Source organism: Lynx rufus, unplaced genomic scaffold (genome assembly GCF_022079265.1).
Source record: "Lynx rufus isolate CCGP_SWC_20201006 ecotype Redwood Valley unplaced genomic scaffold, mLynRuf1.p SCAF_27, whole genome shotgun sequence".
Classification (NCBI taxonomy): Eukaryota; Metazoa; Chordata; class Mammalia; order Carnivora; family Felidae; genus Lynx; species Lynx rufus.
The window spans coordinates 15,981,531-15,992,790 of NW_025814842.1; the positions used below are offsets into that span (position 1 = coordinate 15,981,531).

Below are 11,260 nucleotides of genomic sequence, written 5' to 3' on the forward strand. Positions count from 1 at the left end.
CGGAAAATGTGGCAGTTTCTCATAAAGTTAAATATCATCTACCATATGACCCAACAATTTCACTCCTAGGTACTTTCCAGAAGAGAAATGAAAATATATGTCCACAAAAAGACTTATACAAGTCTTTTTATTCATACCATCTTTATTCTTAATAGCCAAAGATCAGAAACAACCCAATGTCCTTCAACAGGTGAATGGATGAACCAAGCATGGTATATTTTCATACAGCAGACTCAGCAATAGAAAGCCAAAGAATACCAAAGCCTAATAGTGCAAAGTTAGCTCCTGACTGTCAGAAATGACTTTTTCTTTTTCACTGGTGTGCAATCAAATACACCACAGTAGCTATCAAAACCCAATGAATGCACACAAAAGCTTTTTTGCATGTTATTGTACATCAATTTTACCTTAAAAATATATAAATATAAATATTAAGAAGGAGTATTACAGACAGTGAGTGGAGCTAATAAGCTGAACGTTTGTGTGATTGTCGCTTGAGGACAAGTAATGCTGGCAACTGAAGGGAAAACAGATTGCAGAATTCAAATGCAGAATTCAAAGCAGCTTTCCACCATTTGACAAGGACAGTGGTGGACATTAAAAGTTTGGAAACTGTAATGAGGACTCTTGGGCAAAACTCCATAGCAAAGTTTCAGGATAAATGAATGAAGCAAATGATAATGAAAATAGTACAACTGAGTTCCTGGACTTTCTGACAATGATGGCAAGAAAAATGAAAGACAGGGACAGAGAGTAAAGAAGTTAGAGAAGCATTCTTGTGTTTAATAGGAATGACAATGGCTATGTTAGTGTGATAGAATTATGTCACATGATAAAACACCTTGGAGAAAAGTTAACAGATGAGGAGGTTGATGAAATGATCAGGGAAGCAGATATTAATATTGATAGTCAAGTAAACTATGAAGAATTTGCATAAATGATGTCAGCAAAGTGAGAATATTGTACAAAATGCGTTGAAGTTTCTGTACAAAATTGTTTGCTTTTTTCTTTGTAAAAGCTTCTTCATACTATCGAAAGAATATAAATCCGTAGTCATTAGATTTAGTCCTCTGTGTTTTTCTTCCTTATTTTACTATCATTGTCCTATACCTTATTTTAGAAAGTGCATCAGGGACGCCTGGGTGGCTCAGTCGGTTAAGCAGCCAACTCTTGGTTTTGGCTTAGGTCATGATCTCACGGTTCAAGAGTTACAGCCCCACATTGATGTCAACTCAGAGCCTGCTTGGGATTCTCTCTCTGTCTCTCTCTCTCCCCCTCCCTCTCTCTCTGCCCTGCTCCCAGGCTCACTCACACTCTTTCTCTCCCTCTCAAACTAAATAAACAAACTTAAAAAAAAAAATAGAAAGTGCATCAAGTAGCATGTGGCTTACTAAATTAATGGTTGTCAAACTTTTTGGGTTCAGCATCCCTTTATGTTTTCAAATTTTATTGAAGATTTTTAAGGCTTTCTATTTATATTAATTATATCTATTAAAATTTGCCATATTAGAACTTAACACAGAATTTTAAAACATTTATTTGTTTATTACAAAATAATAATAAACTCTTACATGTTGACATAAATATTTTTAAAATACTTCCTCTTCTAAAACCAAAAAAATAGTGAGAAAAGTGGTCTCATTTTACATTTTTGCATATCTCTTTAATGTCTGGCTTGGTAAAAGACAGCTGGATTTTCTTTAAAAAAATTTTTTTTAATGTTTATTTATTTTTGAGAGAAAGACATGGAATGTGAGTGGGGGGAGGGGCAGAGAGGGAGACACAGAATTCCAAGCAGGCTCCAGGCTCTGAGCCGTCAACACAGCTCCATGTGGGGCTGGAATTCACAAACCCGGAGATCGTGACCTGAGCCAAAGTCAGACATTCAAGGATTAAGCCACCCACGCGCACCATCGTTACTTGCTTTTTAAGCTTTCTTTAATTCTTAAAGAAAATCTAGTTATGGCACTATTGACAAACAAGTTATATATTTGATTTCCAACTTAAAAAAAAATCACAATTAGTTTTGTAAGAAACTGCCGTACTGTCTTCCAAAATGTACCATTTTGTATTCTCACCAGCAATGACTGAGAGTTCCTGTTACTCCACATCCTCACCAATGCTTGGTATTGTCAGTGTTTTGGAAATTTAGCCGTTCTAATAGGTGTGCAGTCGTGTGTCATTGTTTTCACTTGCAATTCTCTAATAATATATGATGTTGAGCATATTTTCACATGCATATTTGCCATCTGTGTAGCTTCTTTGGTGAGGTGTCTGTTCAGATCTTTTGCCATTTTTAAGCAGGCTGTTAGTTTTCTTACTGCTGAATTTAAAAGGTTCTTTTAACTGAGGAGGCTCAGTCAGTTGAGCATCCAACTTTGGCTCAGGTCCTGATCTCACGGTTCATGGGTTCAAGCCCAGCGTCGGGCTCTGTGCTGACAGCTCCAAGCCTGGAGTCTGCTTCCGATTCTGTGTCTCCCTCTCTTTCTGTCCCTCCCCCGCTCACGCTCTATCTCACTCTCAAAAATAAATAAACATTAAATTTTTTTTAATAAATAAAATTTCTTTATATATTTTGGACACCTGTCCTTTAGCAAATATCAAGTTTTGCAAAGATTTTCTCCCAGTCTGTGACATATTTTTTCATTTTCTCCACAGTGTCTTTCACAGAGCAGGAGCTTTTAATTTTAATGAAGTCCAACATCAATTCTTTCTTTCATGGATCATGCTTTTGGTGTTGTATCTAAAAAGTCAATGCCAAGCCCAAGGTTACCTAGATTTTTCATCTATATTATCTTCTAACAGTTTTGTAGTTTTGCCAGAGGTTAGGGGAAGAGAAGGACAAATCGTGGAATAGGGGGGACTTTTAGGGCAATGAAACTATGCTCTATGATACAGTAATGATGGGCACATGTCATTATACATTTGTGAAAATGCATAGACTGTACTTACACAAAGAGTGACCCCTAATATGAACTACTGGACTTTAATTAATAAAAATGTATCAATATTGGTTCATCAGTTGAAACAAATGTGTGACACTAATACAAGGCGCAAATGTAGGGGAAACAGTGGGAGAAGTGGTATACAGAAACTTTCTGTACTTTTCCATCAATTTTCCATAAACCTAAAACACTTCTAAAACTAAAGTCTACTAATTGTTTAAATTATAACTAGCCCCCAAACTACCACAGAACAGGCAATTATTAAGGGTGCCTGGCTGGTTCAGTCAGTGGAGCATGTGGCTCTTGATCTTGGGATTGTGGGTTCAAGCCTCACGTTGGGTGTAGGGTTACTTAAAAACAAAAAATCTTTAAAGAAAAGGAAATTCAAGTGAGGTTTTGTTTGTTCGTGATTATCAGAACTCATACTTGATCGACACTGTGCAGAGACAATTCTCGAAAGCCCAATTTGAAAGGATCAACTTTTTTTATCTTCATGAAATTGTCCTATTCACTTCCAGATATGATTAGGGTTGTGACATATTGAAATCTTCGTGAAAATTATTAATCCAATTAATGTTGGCATTGGGAACAGAGAGTTTATTCATGAGGTATTTACTACTTCATCTGCTGTTATGAACTGTTGCCAGTGGCATTTACAAAGCAAAGCCCTCACACCAGAACTACTTGCAGTGAAAGGTGGCATCTGGGGCGCAGGTGTTGAGGTCAGCATGCTGGGCTATGAATGCTGAATGGCACACGTTTGTCCATCATTTTCCTCTAGTCAGCTATTGGGAAACTTTGGTTCATCCAGCTTGATAGGATAGGATAACACTCAGCTTTCACTTGGCAAGAACCACAAATGCAGGAAAGGCCATGAAAGCACAGGATGGTGCTTGTGCTTAAGAGAATCTTGAGCTTAGGTGAAGTTTTGTAAAAGGAGAATTAAATTGTTAAAAACTCATCCCAATCTGTCCGGCCTTGATTGATGGAGACTGTCTCCTGGTCATTAAAGAGGTGTGTTCTTTTTTGGGATAGAGATCGATCATGAAGCTTGTTCATGGCTTCTTTCTGATCAGCAGCTTAGTTTTCTAAGAACCTTTACATTGGGACAGGAGTCCTTGGAGAGTGGAACTGAGTTTTGAGGCTACTACCAGGGTAATGTCCCATTTATAAATTAATAAATGGACCATCTGGCTTAAAAACCAAGGAGTTCTTTTAGAAAGAATTTCTCCCTAAGACCCTACCTATGTTGGGAACATGAAAGACTAGAGTTCCTTGACCTATAATATCGTTGGCCACATTCTGTACTGTGGAGACCTCATCAAGGTAGAGCACTGCCAAAGCACCAGCCCACTGTCTCTACAGGTCATAGTGTGAGTCTGTGGCTGTCATTTCCCCCAGGAGATGCTAGATTCCAGCTCTCCCTTATGTTTTGTATCCTTCACAGCTCCTGGCATAAGGCCTTGCAGCATGGCAGGTTGCTGAGTCAATGTTGATCTACTGCAGCTCTGACTTCAGATTCCATCAGGGCAGTTTTTGTTTCAGAAAGTAAACAGGAGAAGAGTGGACCCAGCCTGGCACTGGCCAATTTAGCAGTTTAAAGGTATAAGCTCTTCAGAATGTGGGCAATTCCTCTGATTTTCTGGGTCTGTCTTTGCTCCCAGGGCCCCTCAGATGAAATAAATTCACTTCTCCCAAGGAACTCTCAAAAGCACACTCCCTACTGAGGGTGGATCTGTCTATATTTCTAGGACTCATATCTGAAATCCTCCTTTAAATCCTTCCCCTCCCTAGGCTACCTCCCACCCATCTGCAGGGGTAGCAAACACGGATCTCAGTGGGGCAGACAGCCAGTTTGCATGAGGGAAGGAGGCCTGTTAACATGGGGGCTGGTGTGAATTGTGACAAACTGAAAGGCATTCATATTTGCAAGTTCTTAAAACTGTCCTGGTCAAATCAAATGCATGAACTGGAAGTCCAGTTCAGTCACCTATAGCCAATGTGGGATATTTGATCCTCACCGTACAGTATAAACTGTGTGTGAACAAAAGGGCCTTTCCCAACCTGGCTTCCCACAGCTTGCCCTTCGAGTCCAGCCACTCCCACCTACGTCCCTACACTCTGCTTACATGACATACTTTTATGCATGCCCTCCCTGGTCACCTTTGCATGTGCATTCTTTTGTTCCCCAGCATTTATCAAACACCTAATGCAGCAGGCACTAAAATAGGTGCTGAGGAAACAAACGTGAACAAGAGCTTCTGACCTCATGGAGTTTACAGGGTCGTGAGAGACATATACATTAGATAATTACCAGCCTGTGATAAGGGATATGAGAGCAGTACAGGGTGTGACTGAAACGTACACAAAGAGCACCTTGCCAGATCAGGGAGAGCAGGTTTGGGAAGACTTTTCAGAGGAGTAGATATTAGCTGCAGCTGAAGGGGAGCTGAAGAAGCAAGGATGAGGGCGAAAGGGTAAGGGAGGGTGTAGGGAGAGGGCTTCCTAGAAGAAGCAGCAGCACTTGTAAAGGTCCCTAAGGAAACTGACATTCCATGTGATTTGAGACTAAGGATGTGAGAAGGGTGGCATAAGATAAAACTGGGAAGGTGAGCAAAGTCCAGATCTTCCCAAGCTTTGTGGCCAAACAAAGGAGTTCAGATTTTGTCCTAAGGGCAATGGGCAGCCACCAACAGTTTTTAGTCAAAGACCGTTTGGACTCAAATTTGCCTTTTAGAAGAATCACTCTGGCTTCAGTGTGGAGGACAGGCTGACGTAGCAAGCCTGGAGGTAAAGAGGACAATTACAGGGTCATCATAATAAACCAGCCAGAGATGATGGTGGCCTGGCCTGAGGAACAACACTGGGGTGGAAAGCATGGACCAGACTTGGGAGACAGAAGTGACATACCTCAGAGATTGATTATGAGATTAGGAGGAGGTGTCAATGATGAACGTGGAGTGCCCTGATCTAGTCATCCTTTCAGCTTAATTCTCTCATTAGCCCTCAGGGACCTTCCAGGCACCTTTCTACCTGCTGCCCCAGCACTCTGTCCCACTGCTAGTTTAGCACAGCGTATTGTTTAATGGTGACAGGTTGTTCGTCCTATTTCCTTGTTATGTTGGGCAGGGACCCTGTGTCAGTCAGGGTCAAATTAGGAGATGGAAGCCATACAGTAATTTTAACAGCTTAAGTTTAATGTGTAGAATTACACATTACACAAGAAATTTCAGTAAAGACAACTCTAAACAATATAGGATCAGCAGATATAAGGTTCATCGACCACCTCTCAGGCTGGGGTAGAGCACTAGGCCTGAGAACCAGACCCAGTTGGAGAGGACGTGGCTGTGGAAATTGGATGGCACAGTTGCTTGGTGCTGTGCCAATGGTAGTTGCTGGAAATCTGCCCTCCAGAATTTGCTGGAAACCTACCTTCTGAGGTCCCAAAGAAAGCCATTTCATAGAAAGGTGTCTCACTGGAGGCACGCCAACTAAAGGGTGTTGCAGGGGAAAGCTGCTGGGTGCTGCTTACCACTATTACTACAGAAGCCAGGCCCTGGAAGAACTACATGAGCTGCAGAGTCGTGGCGCTGGAAAAGCCTTCTGTGTTGCAGGAGCTGGGCACTGAGGAATCCACACATACTTCTGGAACCACTGAAATACACCAGAATAAGAAGGAAAACCCCTTGCTCATGCAATCGCTCGCCAGAGCCCACAGCTGACAAAGCTTAACATTGTGTCATCTGACAAAGGAAAAATTACTTTTTAAAAAAGTTTATTGGGATGCCTGGGTGGTTCAGTCGATGAAGCGTCCGACTCCGGCTCAGGTCATGATCTTGAGGTTCGTGAGTTTGAGCCCCGCGTTGGGCTCTGTGTTGACAGCTCAGAGCCTGGAGCCTGCTTCAGATTCTGTGTCTCCCTCTCTCTCTGCCCCTCCCCCACTCACACTCCGTATCTTTCTCTCTCTGAAAAATAAGTAAACATTTTTTAGAAGTTTAGTTATTTATTTTGAGAGAGAGAGAGAGAGAGAGAGAGAGAGAGAGAGTGTGTAGGTGGGGGAAGGGCAGGGAGAGAGGTAGAGAGAGAATCCCAAGCAGGCTCTTGTGCAGTGCAGAGCCCAACGCAGGGCTCGATCCCATGAACCATGAGATCATGATTTGAGCCAAGATCAAAAATTGGATGTCTAACTAACTAAGCCACCCAGGCGCCCTGGAAAAATTACTTTTAAATGGCCCAGCTCCAGGGGCGCCTGGGTGGCGCAGTCGGTTAAGCGTCCGACTTCAGCCAGGTCACGATCTCGCGGTCCGTGAGTTCGAGCCCCGCGTCGGGCTCTGGGCTGATGGCTCGGAGCCTGGAGCCTGTTTCCGATTCTGTGTCTCCTTCTCTCTCTGCCCCTCCCCCGTTCATGCTCTGTCTCTCTCTGTCCCAAAAAAATAAATAAAAACCGTTGAAAAAAAAAAATTTAAATGGCCCAGCTCTGTTTTTGCACAAGCAAGCAGTGAAGAGTGAATTTGGAGCCAAGAGGCAATAAATTGGTAAGCAGCACAGACCCCTTCTTGTTTATCCTCGCTGCTGGAGTACCACAGGGGGCTAGAAATCAACATGTCAAGAAAAGTTCAGAATGAAGAAATGTAAATTCAAGTCCTTTGTCTGTTTTTAAATTTTGTTGTTGTTGTTGATGAGTTTCATCAACTCATCAGATACATGATTTGCAAATATTTTCTCCCAGTACCATAGGTTGCTTTTTCATTCTCTTGAGAGTGTCCTTTGAAGTACAAAATTTTTCAATTTTGATGAAGTTCAGTTTATCTATTTTTTCTTCTGTTGCTTGTGCTTTTAGGGTCATATCCAAGAAATCATTGCCAAATCCAACTTTTCTCCTATGTTTGCTTCTAAGAGTTTTATAAAGTCAGGTCTCATGTTGAGGTGTTTGATTTACTTTAATTTTTGTATGTAATGTAAGGTAAGGGGTCAACTTCATTCTTTTGCATGTGAATATCCTGTTTACTTAGCACCATCTGTTAAATATATATGCAAGGGCTTATTTCTGGGCTCTCCATTCTTTTCCATTGATCTATATGTCGGCCTTATTCTAGTACCACAGTTGTTAAAAAAATTTTTTTAATGTTTATTTATTTTTGAGAGGACGAGAGACAGAGTGTGAGCGGGGGAGGGGAAGAAAGAGAGGGAGACACAGAATCCGAAGCAGACTCCGGCTCTACACTGTCAGCACAGAGCCCAACACGTGGCTTGAACTCATGAACTCTGAGATTGTGACCTGAGCTGTAGTGGGACACTTACCCGACTGAGCCAACCAAGGGCCCCCACAGTTTTTTTTTTTTTGAAGTTTTGCTTATTTATTTTGAGACAGAGAACAAGACAGTGCATGTGAGTGGGGGGAAGGGCACAGAGAGAAGGAGAGAGAGAATCCTGAGTGCAAAGCCAGATGTGGGGCACAAACCCATGAACCATGAGATCATGACCTGAGCCAAAACCAAGAGTCTGATGCTTAACCCACTGAGCCACCCAGGCATACCACCATACTATTCTGATTACTTTAGCTTTGTAGTTTGTTTTGAAATAAGGGAGTGGGCCTCCAAATATTTTTTTTTTCAAGATTGTTTTGGCTATTCAAGATCCCTTCATATTCCATATGAATTTTAGGATGGGATTTTTCTACATCTGAAATAAAAATTATTATGTTGTGATGGGGATTGCATCAAATCTGGAGATCACTTTGGGTAGTGTGGAAATCTTAATTTTTCTATTTATTTACACCTTCCTTAATTTTCAGCAATGTTTTGTAGTTTTCAGTGTACAATTCTTTTGACTTCTTGATCGGATTTGTTCCTAAGTATTTTATTCTTTTTGAGGCTATTGTAAATAGAATGTTCTCAATTTCCTTTTTAGAATGTTACCATTGCTGATGAAAAATGTGACTGATTTTTCAATGTTGATTTTTGTATCCTGGGATTTTGCTGAATTTATTAGTTATAGCGTTTGTGTGTGTGTGTCTGTGGGGGGGGGGCTCTTTAGACTTTTCTACATATAAAATCATGTTATCAGCAAACAGGGATAATTTTGGGGTGCCTGGGTGGCTCAGTTGGTTAAGCATCCAACTTCGGCTCAGCTCATGATCTCCCAGTCCTGCACTGGGCTCTGTGCTGACAGCTCAGAGTCTGGAGCCTGCTTTGGATTCTGTGTCTCCCTCTCTCTCTGCCCCTCCCCCATTCACACTCTGTCTCTCTCTCAAAAAAAATAAATAAATAAACATTAAAAAAAAGAATGTGTGGTTAATTTCTTTTTTTAAAAAAAAAAATTTTTTTTTTCAACGTTTATTTATTTTTGGGACAGAGAGAGACAGAGCATGAACGGGGGAGGGGCAGAGAGAGAGGGAGACACAGAATCGGAAACAGGCTCCAGGCTCTGAGCCATCAGCCCAGAGCCCGACGCGGGGCTCGAACTCACCGACCGCGAGATCGTGACCTGGCTGAAGTCGGACGCTTAACCGACTGCGCCACCCAGGCGCCCCTGTGTGGTTAATTTCAACATATTTGTGAATTTTCACATCTTCCTTCTGTTAATGATTTCTAGTATCATTCCATTGAAATCAGAAAAGAAATTATGTATGATTGCAAACTCTTTAAAGTAACTGGGGAAGCTAGGTAGCATCTCACTTCAGCTAAGGTGATGATCTTGCGGTTTGTGGGTTCAAGCCCCACATCAGGCTCTGTGCTGACAGCTCAGAGCCTGGACCCTGCTTCGGATTCTGGGTCTTCCTCTCTCTTCCTCTCTCTCTCTCAGAAATAAAGAAATATTTTAAAATAAAATAAAATAAAATAAAATAAAATAAAATAAAATAAAATAAAATAAAATAATTTAGACTTGTTTTCTGGCTTAACATATAGTCTATCCTGGAGAACATTCCATGGGCACTTGAGAAAAATGTGTATTCTGCTTTTGTTGGTTCAACTGTTCTATGCATGTCTGTTAGGTTTAATTGGTTTATAGTGTTCAAGTCTTCTATTTTATTACTGATCTTTTGTCTGATTGTTCTATCTATTATTGCAAGTGGTCACTGATATGTCCAACTATTGTAGAGCTGTTTATTTCTCCCTTTAATTCTTTCAATGTTTGTTTCATATACTTTGGATTTCTGGTATTTTGTACATGTATGTTTATAATTATGGTATCTTCTTGCGAAGTTATCATCAATATAATGCCCTTCTTTGTCACTTGCAACAATTATTGACATAAGGTCTGTTTTGTCTCATATTAGTTTAGCTACCTTAGCTCTCTTCTTCTGGTTACCATACGTGAAATCTCTTTTCCATTCTTTCATTTTCAACCTATTTGCGTCAGATCTGAAATGAATGTCTTGGGCTTTTCCTCCTGCTCCTCCAACCCCAGTGCCACTCCGGCTCAGAGCTCTCTGCTCCTGTTGAACTAGCACCACTGTTGTCTCTCTCCAGCTGCAGACATCATTATCTACCAGGACTTCATCAGCCACGATGAGATATTCTCCAACAACTACAAAATCCAGATCATGGACAGGCTATGCCTGGAAGTGGAGGGATCAGTAGGACAGAGGGTAACACTGATGACTGGTTCATTGGTGGAAATGCCTCTGATGAAGGCCCCAAAGGTGAAGGTACCAAAAGGACATTAACCACTGGTGTTGATGTTGTCATGAACCATCACTTGCAGGAAACCAGATTCACGAAAGAAGCATATAAGAAGTACATAAAAGATTACATGAAGTCAATCAATGGCAAAGTTGAAGAACAGAGGCCAGAAAGACTAACAACTTTTATGAGAGGGACTGCAAAACAAATCAAGCACACCCTTGCTAATTTCAAAAACTACCAGTTCTTTATTGGTGAAAACATGAATCTAGATGGCATGGTTGCTCTGTTGGACTATTGTGAGAATGGTGTGACCTCATACCTGATTTTTTTAAATGATGGTTTAGAAATGGAAAAATGTTGGGGCGCCTGAGTGGCTCAGTTGGTTGAGCGTCCGACTTCAGCTCAGGTCATGATCTTCTGGTCTGTGAGTTTGAGCCCCATGTCAGGCTCTGTGCTGACAGCTCAGAGCCTGGAGTCTGCTTTGGATTCTGTGTCTCCCGCTCTCTGCTCCTGCCCTGCTCATGCTCTGTCTCTCTCTCTGTCTCAAAAATAAATAAACATTAAAATTAAAAAAAAAAAAGAAATGGAAAAATGTTAACAAATCTGGCTATGACTTTGGATATATCACCTGTTGTCATAACTGGCTTCTGCTTTTCATCCACACAAACCAGGACTTAGATGAATAGG

General features: G+C 41.2%; 2 pseudogenes; both read left to right on the plus strand.

The window, feature by feature from the left end:
• Nucleotides 1–617: 617 nt before the first annotated feature.
• Nucleotides 618–955, plus strand: LOC124519144 (calmodulin-like; annotated as a pseudogene).
• A 7,697-nt stretch (nucleotides 956–8,652) lies between these two features.
• Nucleotides 8,653–10,925, plus strand: LOC124519374 (translationally-controlled tumor protein-like; annotated as a pseudogene).
• Nucleotides 10,926–11,260: the final 335 nt, after the last annotated feature.